Raw genomic sequence first — 16813 nt, forward strand, 5'->3', positions numbered from 1 at the left:
TCTGGTGCTTCCTGGTGATGAATATACTTACAAATCAACCTTTTGAAAGAGAGAAAATTCTATTGCCTTCATTACCTTCATCTATAAATATTACCTTTTAAAACAAGAGAAAAATCGACTATTGAGAGTCAAATAATATTTTCAGCTATGACGCAATTCATGCTAAAACAGACATAGAAAAATATAACATCTTATAAAGATTTAGAAAAATTTCTATTGCATAGCCGACAAAAGAAAATTTAAAAAATCCACAACCATAAAAATGACCCTTTAATAGTCGTAGGTTCAACTCCAATAATCATTAATCTAATCGTTGAGTAAGGCTAAAGAAAAAAAAACTTTTATGGTGATTGCATACATATGTTGCTCGTGGCCGGTCTTTTTGTTCTTTATTTTTGTATGTACGGTATATGATATTGTGATAACATCAGTTTAGATAAGTCATCTAAATATATACAGCCTCATTTTTAATGTAACAAATAGTAATAAGACTGAAAACAAGCAGTTCATCTAATAAATTAGTAAGTAGTTTTTCATTTTTGTATAGAGATTAGGTTTACGATTTAAGGACATTACTACCAAAGGGTATCTCTGACTTTAAAAAAATGTACCTAATGATCCATTTTCTACTAGGCACAGGCTTTATATTTTTTCTTTGGCTAGTAGATTCTGAAATTAAAGAAGACCAGACGGTTTTAACTAACGAATGGACCAATTAATGAGCTAATTTAACTTCTTCTTTTTTAACAAAGAACAAACTATACTAGCAATAACCAAAACTTCAAAACAGAATTTTAATAACAAAATGTAAATGAAAGAAATTTGAATTCAATTTTGATTGCAAAAATGTACAAAGTTACTAGTATAAACAAAGTTTACACAACATAAAAAGGTGGAAATTCAGCCCATATATGAAAAGTAACTCTGACTGGATCTAAACAATTGAACTTAAGACATAAAAGAACTGTAGTGTAGGGGTTTTAAGCTCCTTTTTGCAAAACTACGATACTTCGTGTTTCCCCAGGAGACAAGCCTATAGACACATATATAAATTTATTTGTTGTTGATTTTTTTTGTACTGGCAGCTGTATCAAACCAATGTTCATAGAATATTGGTAAAGGGTTCATTCAAATGGAAAATGTTAGAAGAAAAGAAGTAGTACCTCTTTGAAATGTTAGAGGAAATGTTAGAAGAAAAGAGGCAGAGGTTTTTTAGAAGAAAAGAGGTAGTACCATAGCGAAACTGCATTTTATAGACTTTAGAACTTTTACTATGTAAAAATTACCACTGAGCATAATTTTGGTCTGTTATTCTCTTACTAAGCTTGAATAAATATTTTTATTTCTTATTAATTGTTTTTCGCATTGAGCCACACTAGTTCCACAATCGATGTCAACATTCACTGATGACAGACACCATTTGAAATGTCAATTCCTTCGGTCAGTTCCTAAAGTGCCAAAATCTGCGTGGTACACAGCAATTTTTTGTGCTATATACAAAACACTGACTGCAATAGTACTATAATATCACTTTCATAAAATTTTAGCACTATTTTAGCAACCCTAAGCACGTGCAAAACAAACGACACTCTGGGGTGTGTACTGGGTAAAGAAGAATGAAAAACATCTTGGTCATGATCTCATGATACCAGTTTTTATTCTTCTATCTAATCACATTTTTAGATAGGATTATATTATTTCTTTTGGAAAATGAACTAAACTTTTATACAAGCTGGTAAAATTTTTAGTGTGCAGCCATGGGTACAATTACACATGGAAAGGATCTTAGACATATCAACGCTTGGCCTGAGGTAGATAGATTGGACGGATGATCCGTTGATTCTACTGATCATGGAAAATGCAATAAAGTCTTTTAATATTTCAAAGAATTTGCAAATGTTCACACTTACCCGGTTGACTTTGTATTTTAGAATATTTTTAATACCTGTAGATCCAAGTGACATTGTATTAGGCAACCTAATAAAAAAAGAGGTAAATTCTTTGTTTCGAAAGCTACATATTTCGAATAAATCATTGACAAAAGTGGATTGTAACTTGACCCTTAAAAATTCAGGAGAAATAAATGAAATGCTAAGTTCGTTAAAACTGAAAAATTGGTTACTAAATTAACGAATAAATTCGGTACAGACTGAAAACGAGGATAATTAAAGTAAATGAAGAAAAGTAAGTATTATGTAGGTATTTATGTTGAATCCTTAACTTAGCCATCGATAATGAAAGAAGGTAATCATATGTAAACAACACAGATGGAAGTCATCACGACACGGCACAAACAAAATTGTCCTTAACAACAAACACTAAATTAGCTGGCTTCTTTCACTAGGATGCTAAACTAAACTTCTTGGCCAGTTAATACACAGAACTAACTTCGCTCTTTACTTAGACAGCACTATTGCGCTGCTTCTGAAAGTGAATACATTTTTAGTCAATTCGAATATGGTAATTGTGGTTTGATTCTGACATTTAGTCAAACCCTGCTTAGACAAGGCAGAATCTAGGAAAGTTGGGTTTGGAGACATGTATCAATATCTTGCAAAGTTATTATCTATATGCTGATGATGTAGTCTGGGAAACATCAAGTAAAAAAATTGGAAATAAAAATATTGCAGGAGCATTACAACCTTTACCACTACTGTCAATGTTTTTGGGGCTAACTTTTTTGACAATACTGGAAAAGGGCGAAGTTCAAATTTCTAAATATTAGTGATAAGAATCATTGTATCGATCTATACAATTTCCACAACAACAAATGGGAACCTTAGCGGCCGGAATACTTCTTTTCATTATCATAGGATTCTTTGGTATAGATCCTGCCCTAATTTTTGGTCTTTTTACTGACTCCGAGATTGACAGAACAACAGTGAGTAAATACAGCAATGCACAAAAAATAGAGGGTCTACCCCTTTTCGTCTTTCCTTTCTGACACACACACACATATAAGAAATAATAAGACTCTCCAACAAATTTGACTTACTTGAGTTACAAAATGCAAATCATTAAAATGAAGCAAGGTTTTTAATCAGAAGTATATAATAAGGCACTTTTTCCTTGGTTAATATCTGGAACTAAAATGAAAAACAAAATTGATATTGTTGAATAATTCCGGCAATTTGTAACTTTGACTTTTTGCAGGCTGACTCTTATTTTATGCCATATGGTAATTTCTGATATCTCCTCCAGCAGATTCGAGGGTATTATATTTTTGATATGTTATTTACCAAAAAGCTTTTCTTTTTCTTATGCATCTAGTTCACATGTGAAAAGCCGATGTACAACCGAAAGTGAAGTTCTTTTGAATTTTCTTTGTTAAAGAATGTTGGGGTCAATTTAGACCAGGTTCAAATACAATTAATGTACATAGGTGCAGAAGGCTAAAGTTTTAGGAGTAGGAGAATACTATATACAATATGTTCTAGGGCAGATGTCAGAGCATAGAAAATTTTATTTGTAACCAAAATATATTTATGATGTTACCAATATATATTGTTCGTAATGGTGGGGACGGCTGCCACCACTGCTATAGTGGTAGCCACAGCTGCTACCAGATTTCGGCATTAAAATGGTGCTACACCACTTACTGGAGGATAAGCCTCGCTGGCTCCAAATATTGTAACAGAATGAACACGGTTCCGACTACTCCTCCGTAAATATAGAGTGTGTAATTACCTTATAATGGTACACCCTGCTCTAGGTTATGATAACATGATCGAACGGTCAAACGGCCAAACTCCAGGCCAAGGGTGCCCCAACTTGGGTCACCACTAATATCTCTAGCTATCTCCTTGGAGGGTAAACGGACCCCCCCCCCCCTGTCGAGATAATAAATGACGGTATGTATTGTAACTCTTTTCCTATCCTGTCTGGGGTCCAGGAAAAATAATCTACACGGCTGTAGAAAATAGCTTACTTGTATTCTTCCAAAAAGGAACAAACGCATAGATCACTTCTCAATACAGACTCACTAAATGGGATCTCGAAGTCGACTCTCAATACTGAATAAAAAATAATATTTTAACACATAAAAGAATCTTGGCACTTAGGGTATGGCTCAGTGTGACGTGGGCTAATCTAATGTATCAAGTCCCTCAATTGAATTTGCCCTACCCATATTTTTCAGAATCAATGGCTTGATATCTAGCAAGCCCATGTGATGACTCATACCAAATTATAATCCAGTCAACTTATTTTCTCTTTCAAAATTATTGCCTTGACGACGAGAGTTTAACTTACATTTCAAAACTATATTATAGACAAATCCAAACAAATGTTACTAAGAAAAGGAAAACAAGTCATTTATCTGAAAAGAGAAAGAAAGAGGCGAGAAACCCCAGCACCTCCCCTCTTAAGATAAATGACGACCCATGTGCTACACTGGTCCACCCTTACAAACACAAACACTGAATTTCAATTTTTATCCACTTGTCTTCTTTTTTACCCAGTGTCGGTGCTACTGCTTCCATCGCTTGGCTCTGGATGTTTTACAATCCACATGTATCTACTACAAAGCTATCATGGTCTAGATCGTCTGGGCGCTCAAATGAGGTTTTGGAAATTGAAGTCAAAATATTTGCGGAACATAATTGTGCTTAGCATTATCAAAACTCAAAATTTTCTCGATCTCAGAAATTTACATTTGAGAGGAGGAGAGAATCAGTTTTTGGAACGTTTGGTGACGCCTGGCATCATGAAAAACTGGCTGAACTAGCCTCATAATTTCTGTTGGTGGAAACAACACCATATCTAAAATAAAATTTAAATTGCCCATTGACATAATTTGAAATGATACAAGGCCAAAAATACACAGGCCTCTGAAAACGATAGGGGTACAAGGAAATCAGGTAAAAGTTTAACCGAATCATTAATCAGTTCATTCTGGGTACCCTCCCCTGGGATAATCAAATGAAAAATAGGCGTTGATACTAATTGAAAATGAAACTTGGATACATCTGTAAAAGAATAAGTTTTGCCGGAAATAATTTTGATTCCCATGAAGAGTAAAAACTATGAATAGGGCTACTGGACAAAAGTTTCGGTGAAATATGAAGTGACTGGGAGAGAGTATCTCCCAAGGAGTCCAGATCAGAGAGGCAAAATCTTGGTAAGAAGGTCACAACTGGCCGATTAGTTGTCCGTTGAGTGAACCGTCTATCATTCATGGCTCCCCAAAGGGGCTCTTCCCCCGCATAAGAGACCAACTCTCCCTTAGAGTGTATAGGACTAATCTCAGATTCCTTCCCAAGTTTTTCAAATCCAACCCGAAATTCAGTGCCTCCCAATCCTTCCGTAACCCGTTGTAGACAAGACGATTCTATTTCAAGATTACTTGTCGTTTCTCTTAATTAATTAAAAAAAAACTTTTTCAACAAAGTAATTTTTTTCAAAAAAGGGAAGAATTCCATTAAACAAAATAAACATAAACAGAATCAAATAATCTACAAGAATACAACTACCACAAATCAGTATCAATAAATAAATGAAATCCAAAACAAACAGAAATTAAAATAAATAAGAGTCAAACTCAAAACAAGAAAAAATGATATGAGTAGGGTTCTAAACCAAGGGCGGATCCAGGATTTTTTTTCGGGGGGGGGGGGTTACTAATTTTTGACTTTTTTAGGGGGGGGTTCTAATTTTTGACTCAGTTTTCGACTAATTTTACTGATTTTTACCTAGGTTTTACTAATTTTCGACTCGGTCAAAAATTTCGGGGGGAGAGGGGGTTCAAACCAGGTACCCCTCCCCCCTGGATACGGCCTTGTTCTAAACCACAAGTTTTCTAAAAGTCAGAATATAGTTTTTACTTCACTGAAAAAAATCAAATGAATTTACTGAGAATAATATGCATTGTCAGTTTAATAAAGATATTTTGATATTTATTCTTTAGAATCTGAACTGATTTTTGGTTTCTTAAAGTAAGAAAAGTGAAAACGTTTAAAAGAATTTTTTCAGAAAAGTATAAATTATATTCTTGATTTTAGAAAGCCTGAGGTTTAGAACCCTACTCGTATTAATTTCTGCTCGTTTTGAGTTTGACTCTTATTTATTTTAATGTCTGTTTGTTTTGGGTTTCATTTATTTATTGATACTGATTTGTGGTACTTGTATGCTTGGTAGATTATTTGATTCTATTTTGGTTCATTTTAGTTTAATAGAGTTCTTTACTTTTTTTAAAAGCTTATTTTGTTGAAAAATATTTTTAATTAATTTTTGTTCGTTTTGTACTGACATAGTCTTTTTCAGGGAGAAAGACTGAACCTCTTCTACAGTTAAACAACCATCCCTTCCAGAAAGAACCTTAAATAACCCCTTGGAACAGCTTACAACCCTTGCCCCTAATCTCTGGGGATTATTTCAATCCCAAAGGGGGCATGAGAGGGGGGTTAGTTACCCTCCAATCAGTTTCCACTATTAAAAAGGGCACTAGCCCTCTCAATTTTCAATTGAATAAGCCCCCTATCAAGTTTCTACGACAGCACTATCAATAAAAACCTTATATGCCCCCAGGGCATAACTTACAACCTTTGTCCTGGGGACTCTGGGGGTTTGTCATCGTCAAATATATAATTTTCAGAATTTTCAACTACATTGAACAAAATGGCTATCTCAAAACTTTGATTAGATGTGTTTGAGGAAATGGTGGACGTGAGAGGGGGGTTAGTTGCCCCTCAATCACTGTCAACTATTAAAAAGGGCACTAACCCTTTCAATTTCCAATCAAATGAGTCCTATTTGAAGTTTCTACAACATCGCTTTCTATAAAAAAAAACTATTATGCCCCCAGGGCATAAATTAAACCCTTGCCCTGAGGGCTGTGGGGGGTGGGTTGCCATCTTCAAAAACATAATTTCCCAAAATTTCAACAGCGAGGAAAAAAATGGTTATTTCAAAAGTTTGATTGTATGTGTTTGTGAAAATGGTGGGCGTGAGAGGGGGTTTGTTGCCCTCCAATTATTTTCAACTATTAAAAAGGGCACTAGCCATTTCAATTTCTAAACAAATGAGCCCTATTTGAAGTTTTTATACGATAACGCTTTCTATAAAACCGCACATGCCCCTAGGGCATAACTTACAACCCTTGCCCTGAGGGCTGTGGGGGTTATCATCTTCAAAGACCTAACTTCCAAAACTTTCAACTACGTTAAAAAATAGCTATCTAAAAATTTTGATTGGATGTGTTTGTGAAAAAGATAGGCTTGAAAGGGGGTTAGTTGCCCTAAAAACACTTTTGACCATTAAAAAGGGCACTAGCACTTTGAATTTCCAGTCGAATGAACCCTTTTCCAAGTTTCTACGACAAAGTTTTCAATAAAAACCTTATATGACCCCAGGGCAAAGCTTACTACCTTAGCCCCTGAGGGTTCTGGTTGAAACGTCATCCTCAAAGACATAATTTCCAGAACTTTCAACTACGCTGAACAAAATGATTTTCTGAAAATTTTGATTGGATGTTTTTGGGGAAATAGTGTGCGTGAGAGGGGGTTAGTTTCCCTCCAATAACTTTCGACTATTAAAAAGGGCACTAGCCCTTTCATTTTCCAATCGAATGAGCCCTTTTTGTAGTTTCTACGACAAAGCTATCTATAAAAAAAACCTTATATTCCCCCAGGGCACAACTTACAACCTTTGCCCTGGGGCTGTTGGGGCTTGTCATCCTCAAATAAATAATTTTCAGAGCTTACAACTATGTTGAAAAAATGGCTATCTCTAAACTTCGATTGAATGTGTTTGAGGAAATCGTGGTCGTGAGAGGGGGATTAGTTGCTCTCCTTTCACTTTCGACTATTAACTACGTTTAGTTTTCAATATACTGAAATTATCAATCATGATGAGATTTGAACCAAATGTAAACTTTAACTCTGTGTGTTTTACATTTAATAGATGATTTATTTTCCTTTCACATGAGTATTAGTTTTGCCAGAGTACTGATTAATTTTTCCAAATTTTTGGTTCCATTTATTCATTCACAGCATTTTGTTTCCTACTGCTATGTCACTGCAATTTCCTTCGTTCTGCTACTACTACTAACAACTTACTGCTGGACCAAGCCACCTGAGACCAACAGAGCTATGTACTCTCCGCCTCCATTCCAATCTATTCAAAGCCTCCCTTTTTTACTCCATCCCAGGAAGTTCCCATTTCCCTTAGATCTTTTGTTGTAAAGTAAGTTTTTGTTTGCCCACCAGCTGTCAACAACTGTTATAACGTGTGTCCTGGTTGGTGTGTTCATCCACCCTTTCTAGGGGGTATAATTACGGTCCTACGGTGAGTAAATCTCAGTAGCGTGCCTTAGGCCTCGGCCTGACTAATGATCTCCAGCGTACCAACTGGGAATTAATCAAGAAGCTTAAATAAGGTTGTATAGAGGTTGGTTATAATATAATACATTTATTTATGTCACCAAGATATTTAGTCTGGATATATATATATATATATATATATATATATATATATATATATATATATATATATATATATATATATATATATATATATATATATATATATATATATATATATATATATATATATATATATATATATATATATATATATATATATATATATGCCATGGGGACTACTGGTCCCAGATAATCAACAATAATAAGCAATCTACGATAAAGTACAATACATTATTTGAATATTTGCAATATTCCAACAAAATTCTAAGGTATTTCTAAAAATCCAACGGACAGAGGTCTACCCGGCAAATACATTAGTGCGCTCTTGTTCCCAAAAATCTTAGTTTTTATATTAAATATCAACTGCATCAATCCGGCCAATTTACATACTTAGCTAGGAAAGTGGTTAGTAGCAATTTCCTTTTAAAACCTCATATAAGGGATGTTTTCTTTTATCTAAATAAAACACTGGGTATTAATTTGCATTATAAATATTTTATCTATAACACAAAATCAAGCTAAATCAAGTAATCCAAAGATTGGCAGAAAAGATTTCAAATACAGATATAAAATCACTAAGTAGTTCAGAATTAAGTATAAATTTTACAAGTCAAGAGTAACTGTCACCGAATCCACAACAGCAAGAAGATTACGGAACGGCAAAAGCCGATTTTTAAAACTGTTTAGTTTAGAACATTTACCGGAGAATACCAAAACCCAGGTGGGAAATACCTTATGGTATTAATAATGGACATTTTCAAGACACAAAGCTGATTACGGTTTAACCCACCTGATTACGCACAAAATACCAACACAAGGACCCTCAATTAAAAAGTCACCATATAAGACCCCTTACCATTTAAGATCATGCCTAGATAACCAAATAAAAGAAATGGAAGAAAGGAGTTTAATTAAAGAGGGCGTTAGCGAGTGGTATTTTCTTCTAGTAATATTAAGGAAGAAAGACAATACCTGGAGATCATGCATAGGTTTTAGGGCACTAATGGAGTCACAGTAAAGTGTGTTATGAAATTACCACAAATAGATACAATACTGGATTCACTTGGAGCATCCAAACACTACACTAGTTGTAACCTGATAGCAGGATATTGACAAGTAGCCATAGACCAAGAAACAAAACTCAAAGCAACAGTAATTTTAGACGATGGAAAAACCTTCACATTTGACCGTATGCCTTTTAGCTTATCATTTAGCCCAAAGTGTTTTAGCCGACAAATGAATTTAGTATTGAAAGTATTAAATACATTACTCTACGACAACTCTTTCTATAAAAACCTTAAATGCTCCCAGGGCATAACATATAACCCTTGCCTGAGGTCTGTGAAGGGTTGTCATCCTCAAAGCCCTAATTTCCAGAACTTTCAACTACGCTGAAAAAATTGGCTAACTAAAAATTTCGATATTGTGTGTTTGGAGAAATAGTGGGTGTGAGAGGGGGGTTAGTTGCCCTCCAATTACTTTCGACTATTAAAAAGCACACTAGCCATCTCAATTTAAAATCGAATAAGCCCTTTTTGAAGTTCTTCGACAAGGCTTTATATAAAAACCTTATATACCCCCTGGGCATAGATTAAAACCCTTGTCCTGAGGACTGTGGGAGGGTTGCCATCGTTAAAGACCTTGTATTCAAAACTTTCAAACTACGGTGAACCAAATGGCTATCTAAAAATTTTGATTGGATGTGTTTGGGGAAAAGGTGGGCTGAGAAGTGGGCTAGTTCCCCTCCAATCACTTTTGACTATTAAAAAGGGCACTAACCCTTTGAATTTCCAATCGAAGGAGCCCATTTTCAAGTTTCTTTGACAAAGATTTAAATAAAAACCTCATATGCCCCCCAAGGAATAACTAATAAACCTTACCCTGTGGGCTTTGAGGGGTTTATCATTCTCAAAGACCTAGTTTTCAGAACTTTCAACTACGTAGAACAAAATGGCATTCTTAAAATTTTGATTGGATGTTTTTGGGAAATATTGGGCATGGAATGGGTTTTAGTTGCCTTCCAATCACTTTCGAATATTAAAAAGGGGACTAGCCCTTCCAATATCCAGCCGAATAAGCCCTTTTCGAAGTATTTACGACAACTCCTTCGATATGAAGTGCTCTGGTATAAAAAAAAAAAAAAACAATACATTTTTTATTACAATACATAGGTGGGCGTGAGAGGGGGGTTAGTTGCCCTCTAATCACTTTTGACCAATCAAAAAGGCGCTAGTCCTTTGAATTTCTAATCGAATGAGCCCGTTTTGAGGTGTCTACGGCAAAGCCTTCTATAAGAGCCTTATATCCCCCAAGGGCATAACTTACAACCCTTTCCCTAAGGGCTGTGGAGGAGTTCCCTCTTCAAAAACATAATTTCTATTTTGAAATCAACTACGTTGAAGAAAATGGCTATCTCAAGATTTTGACTGGATGTGTTTGGGGAAATGGAGGGCGTGGAAGGGGTGTTAGTTGCATTCCAATCACTTTCGACTATTAAAACGGGCAAAAACCACTCTAATTTCCAATTGAATGAGCTCTTTGCGAATTTTCTAGGACAAATCTTTCGATACGAAATGCCATGTTCTAGAAAAAAAAAAAAAACAATAAATTGTGCCAACATCGTTCTTTACTTAGGCAGTGCTATTGCAATGTATATGATAGGTCACGGGCCTTCTCCTCCCTCCTAAACTATTTCGTCTTATTGTAATTTTGTAGATTTCCCGGTGGGTCTTGGACCTCTTTGCCCCCCCCCCCCCCTCCTAAAATTTATTTTATTCATGTTAGCTAGGCATAGCCTATCTAATTTTTTATTTCTTGCCACTGCAGGCTGAATCCGTAAAACTTGTCTCTTTTCTGCATTTCTTTTTTCTCTCTCACTTTTTTTCAATCACTTGAAATATATAATCATTAAATTTGAATTGGACTCCAGTGTCCATTATCTTTGACTGCGTTAGCATTAAATAAATCGTCGCTAAATTAAAATTGAATTCTTAAATTGAAGTTTCCCTCTGCATGTAAGTTTCTGTTTCATACGGTAAGACGTTCCAAAGATATTGCTGATATGACCTTTTGACAATTTGTTTGCTATGCACTACTCAGAAGACACTATGTGCATAGTATGCACATAGTATGTTCTGATTTAGTTCAACATTTTCCTCAACGTTTCCTCAAATTTTAACTTTAATATAAAGCCTTGGAAGCACTTACTGCAAAGGCAGGAGTTGTAGTTGCAGAATTGATAGTAGTAGATGCGGCAGTAGTTGTTTTAGTATCTCCAAACACTTTTTCACTCATGAATCTTTGAAAGGGCACTAGAACTTCCGATTTTCAACCAAATCCAAAAAAATTAAGAATGTTATGATGATAATACTTTCAACCTTACAAGTAGCTGCAGTTGAAGTGGCAGATGGAGTAAGTTCATTGCAGTAGCAGTAGTAGTATTAGTAGAAATAACGTAAGTGTGACAGCACTAAACCCTTAAGGTCCAAACCGGCGGTGCTGATCTCCGTTTCGTTGCCATTCAGCCAGAAAATGCAACGGGAGGTTTGGGGCCAGCCATCCTGTGTTTTCGCACACCGTTCCTGCTAGTAGTAGTATTAGTGCTAGTAGTGTAGGTAGTGGATAGTATTAGTAGATAGTGTTAGCAGTAGCATGCACTTAATACTTTTCGGTCAGTTGATCTTCCCCTTTGAGCATTCTCTAATAGTTCCAACGTTATACCCCAATCTATTCGTAAGATACACCCTTTTGACAATCTATATGCACTTAGTGTGTTTTGATTCAGTTTGAACCCCCCTCAATGTTGTGTCAAATTTTGACCTTCCTAGGCATAGCCTTAATAGAAACAGTATCCTAATAGTAGCGATAGTAGTTGGAACAGTTATAGTGTTTTATAAGTAGTAGTAGTAACAGTAGTAGAAGCAGTTTTCGTTGCAGTAGTAGCAGGTAAATGTTGCGTTTTGGTCATTTGAAAATCTCCCTCATGATGCCCCAGAAGTTTTGCCATGACACGGTAAGCCATTCTAAAAGTATTGCTGATACGTCTCAATCAGCAATCTGTATGTACATAGTACTTTTTGATTCAGTGAAAAATTTTCCCTTAATGTTTTCTTGGATGTTCATTTTAATGTCCTCAGCCATTGTAGTACTTGCTACAAAAAAGTAGCTTTAATGGTATTATTGGTAGTAGTAATAGAAGGTTTAGTTATAGCAGTAGTGGTAGCTGTAGTAGTAGTAGTGCGAAAATATCGCCTTTTCTTCAATTGACAATCTTCCTTATTATTTCCTGAAAGTTCCAAGTTAATATACTTAGTCTTTCCTGAGTTATGTTCTTTTGACAGCCTGTATGCATATAACATGTTTTGATTTATTTCAACACTAACCTTGACCTTCTCTAAAAGGCTCACTTGAATACCCTTCGTCTTTTTGGAGAGTATTTGAAAAGTTTGCCCACATTTCTCAATAACATATACTATATGTAAGCAATGGACGAGTTTCCTCACTTCCAGCTCTTACCCTGAGGGTCCCGGGGGGGGGGGATGAAATCCCCAATGACATAACTAAAGGACCATTAATGGTGCTGAAAAAATAAAACGCTTTAAGTTTTGATATATTTTGGGAAATGAAGGGGAGGTCTGATCACCTTCTAATCTCTTTTGACTCTTAAAAGGGGACTAAAACTGTCAATTTCGGATCAAATGATATCAATACGGCTGTCCCTTCAATAAAAACGTTATTTGCCCCTGGGGCATAGCTTACATCCCTTGCCCCCTTTCTCTTGTGGGTTGTGTCAACCCTGGAATCCTTATAAGATGACTATTTTGAATAAAATGACTAACTCAAAATTTTGATCAGATATATTTGTCGAAAATAGGGCTTTGGGGTGGGGGGGGACTAGATACCCTTCTGTAACTTTTGACTCTTAAAAAGGCCACTAGAACCTCTGATTTTCAGGCAAGTGAGCCCCCTTTGAAGCTCATACGACCATCCATTCCATATGAACCGTTTGTGTTAATAATGGGCAACAAGTATTACTTGTAGCCCTTGCCCTGACGACTGTTGACACAATTACTGGGTCTTTCGACTCTGCTGTAAAAAAAAATACTTATCTTAAAATATTAATTGGATGTGCTTGGGAAAATGATGGGAGTGGGGGGAGCTGGTTACCCTCCATTGACTTTTGGCTCTTTAAAAAGAGCACAAGAACTTTGGAATTCAAATCTTTCAAATTTTCTAGGACAAGTCCTTCTATACCAAGTGCCTTGTTCAGAAAAAAAATACATTGCGCCAACATAGCTCTTTCCTTAGGCACACTACAATTGGAAACCCGTTATTTCTGTTTTACAATATTAATTCTCCTTTCAGGATTGAATATGGATACAAAAACTTTATTTGAAGTATTGTAAAAAAAAAGAAAGTCTTCTCAGTACCACTCTTCAGCCATTTGTTACAGCATACCTGCTTTCTTCTTTTATAATCTTCGAAGTGCAAGACAAAAATTATTACGTACATTCCCCCTGGTGGTTATCAAACGGGTACAGGCTTACATATAGGCTGTTTCCACTAGCACTGCATTTTATGTTGCCAATTTAACAAATTCATCAATTTGCCTTATACCTTTGATCCTATTTTCAATGCACAAATCTAAGAGTCAGGTTGAGCCCCGCCATCAGCAGTGTGACAAGAGTCATACAATGTCTATATTTTTAGACGCTTATGCGCAATTACTAAGAACAAAACCCCCCTTGTCTTAATTAAAATATAAGGTGATTGGAACAATCATACCCGTCACTTGTTAGCATTCTTATTGCATCACTTATTGTTTACTTTTTTCTTGTATTATATTTCTTCCTATTTTCTCTCCATTTCTTGCAAGACAATCGTTATCTGTCAATTAAGACTAACCACAATGCCAATTACAACGGGCTTTTAGCAGTTAAAAAAATTTTTTTTTTTCACGGGCAAAGAGTCGCATAAGCGTTAAATGTAAAAGTTTGTTTAGGAATAATTAATTTTAGTTTTTGTGCCGTAGCTTAAAACTTACCACCTTTGCTCCAAAACTGTGTCAAGATGGAGCAATGACGAAACTATAAATTTTATTGCAACTGATTTAACGAACTGGAATAAATCCCGGAGATTTCAAAAATACCTTTATTGTGTCTCCATTAAATAACAGTAAAATCGTTGCCTCCCATCATTTTCGTATATTGTTGCTCCTGGAAAGTCTTAAATATCATAGGCAGCGCAAAAGCGCTGCCTAAGTAAAGAACGATGTTGGCACAATGTACAATTCATTTTTTGTTTTCTAGACCAGGCACTTCGTATTGAAGGAGTTGTTGCGAAAACTTCGAAAAGGGCTCATTTGATTGGAAATTGGAATGGCTAGTGCCCTTTTTAATAGTCAAAAGTGATTGCAAAGCAACTTACAACCCTTGCTCAGGGCAAAGGTTGTAAGTTATGCCCTGGGGGCATATAAGGTTCTTATAGAAAGTATCTTTGTAGAAACTTCAAAAAGGGCTCATTCGATAGAAAATTTAAAGGGTAAGTGGCCTTTTTAATAATCGAAAGTGATTGGAGGGCAACTAACCCCCCTTTCACGCTCACCATTTTCCCAAACACAACCAATTAAAATTTTGAGATAGACATTTTGTTCAACGTAGTTGAAAGGTCTTGAAATTATATCTTTGAGGATAAAACTCCCCCTACAGCCCTCAGTGCAAGGGATGTAAGTTATGCCCTGGGGGCATATCAGTTTTTTTTTTATAGAAAGTGGTGTCGTAAAACTTCAAAAAGGGCTCACTAGATTGGAAATTGAAAGGGCTATTGCCCTTTTAGTAGTTGAAAGTAATTGGAGGGTAACTAACCCCCCTCTCACGCCACTATTTCCCCAGACACATGCAATCAAAATTTTGAGATATTTATTTTGTTCAATGTAGTTAAAGGTTCTGGAAATTATGACTTTGAGGATGATAGCCCCCTAAGAGCCCTCAGGGTAAGGGTTTTAAGTTATGCCCTGGGGGCATATAAGGTTCTCATAGGAAGCATTGTCGTAGAAACTTGAAATAAGCTCATTTGATTGGAAATTGAAAAGGCTAGTGTCCTTTATAATAGTCCAAAGTAATTGGAGAGCAACTACTGCCCCCACCTCTCACGCCCAGAATTCCCCCAACACATCCAATTAAAATTTTGTGGTAAGCATTTTCTTCAACGTAGTTGAAAATTCTGGAAATTATGATTTTGAAGATTACAAATCCCCCAAATCCTGGGGGTTAAAAGTTATGCCCTGGGGACATATAGGGTTCTTATAGAAAGAGTTTTCGTAGAGACTTCAAAAAGGGCACATTCGATTGGAAATTGAATGGGCAAGTGCTGTTTTTAATTGTCGAAAGTGATTTGAGAGCAACTAACCCCCTTCTCACGCCCACAATTTCCCCAAACACATGCAATCAAAATTTTGAGATAGCCAATTTGTTCAACGTAGATGAAAGTTCTGGAAACTTGTTTTTTGAGGATGACAACCCCCTCCCTCCATAGCCTTCAAGGAAATGATTGTAAATTGTGTACTGAGGGCATATAAGGTTTTTTATAGAACATGTTGTCGTAGAAACTTCAAAAAGGCTCATTCAATTGGAAATTGAAAGGGCTAGTGCCCTTTTTAATAGGCTAGACGAAACTGATTGAAGGGAAAATAATCCCCCTCTCACTCTCAACATTTCCTCGAACACATCCAATCACAATTTTGAGACAGCCATTTTTTTCAACGTTATTGAAAGTTCTGGAAATTATATCTTTGAGGACGCCCCCCCCCACTTACCACAAAGCAAGGGTTGTAAGCTATGGCCTGGGGACATATAAAGTTTTATAGAGAGCGTTATAATAGAAACTTTGAAAACTTCGAAACTTCAAAGGGCTAGTGCCCTTTTTAATAGTCAAAAGGGATTGGAGGAGAACTAACATTCCTTCCACACCCACCAGTTCCCCAAAAATATCCAGTAAAAATTTTGAGATAGCTATTTTTTTAAAGTAGTTGAAAAATCCAGAAATTATGTCTTTGAGGATGACAGTTCCCCCACAGCCCTCAGCACAAGGGTTGAAAGTTGAGCCCAGGGGGCATATAAGTTTTTATAGAAAGCGTTGTCGTAGAAACTTCATTAGGGCTCATTCGATTGGAAATTGAAAGGGCTAGTGCCATATTTAATAGTCGAATGGGATTACAGAGTAACTAACACCTCTCTCACGCCCACCACTTCCCCGAACACATCCAGTCAAAATTTTGAGATAGACATTTTTTACAACGTAGTTGAAATTTCTCGAAATTGTTTCTTTGCCAGCGTTGTCGTAGAAACTTCAAAAACGACTCTTTCAATTGGGAGTGGAGAGGGTTAGTGCTCTTA

At 35.9% G+C, this 16813-nt stretch overlaps 1 protein-coding gene across 1 annotated transcript in view; it reads left to right on the forward strand.

The window, feature by feature from the left end:
• The first annotated feature begins 433 nt into the window (after nucleotides 1-433).
• Nucleotides 434-16813, forward strand: part of LOC148949912 (cartilage oligomeric matrix protein-like) — a 334413-nt gene continuing 318033 nt past the window's right edge. Inside the window, exon 1 of the mRNA XM_089091996.1 lies at nucleotides 434-521. The gene's annotated coding sequence lies outside the window, so the exon portion shown is untranslated. The remainder of the gene's footprint in view (nucleotides 522-16813) is intronic.

The sequence above is a fragment of the Artemia sp. Qi Xiang Cuo genome, chromosome 7 (genome assembly GCF_049724085.1).
Source record: "Artemia sp. Qi Xiang Cuo chromosome 7, ASM4972408v1, whole genome shotgun sequence".
NCBI lineage: Eukaryota > Metazoa > Arthropoda > Branchiopoda > Anostraca > Artemiidae > Artemia > Artemia sp. Qi Xiang Cuo.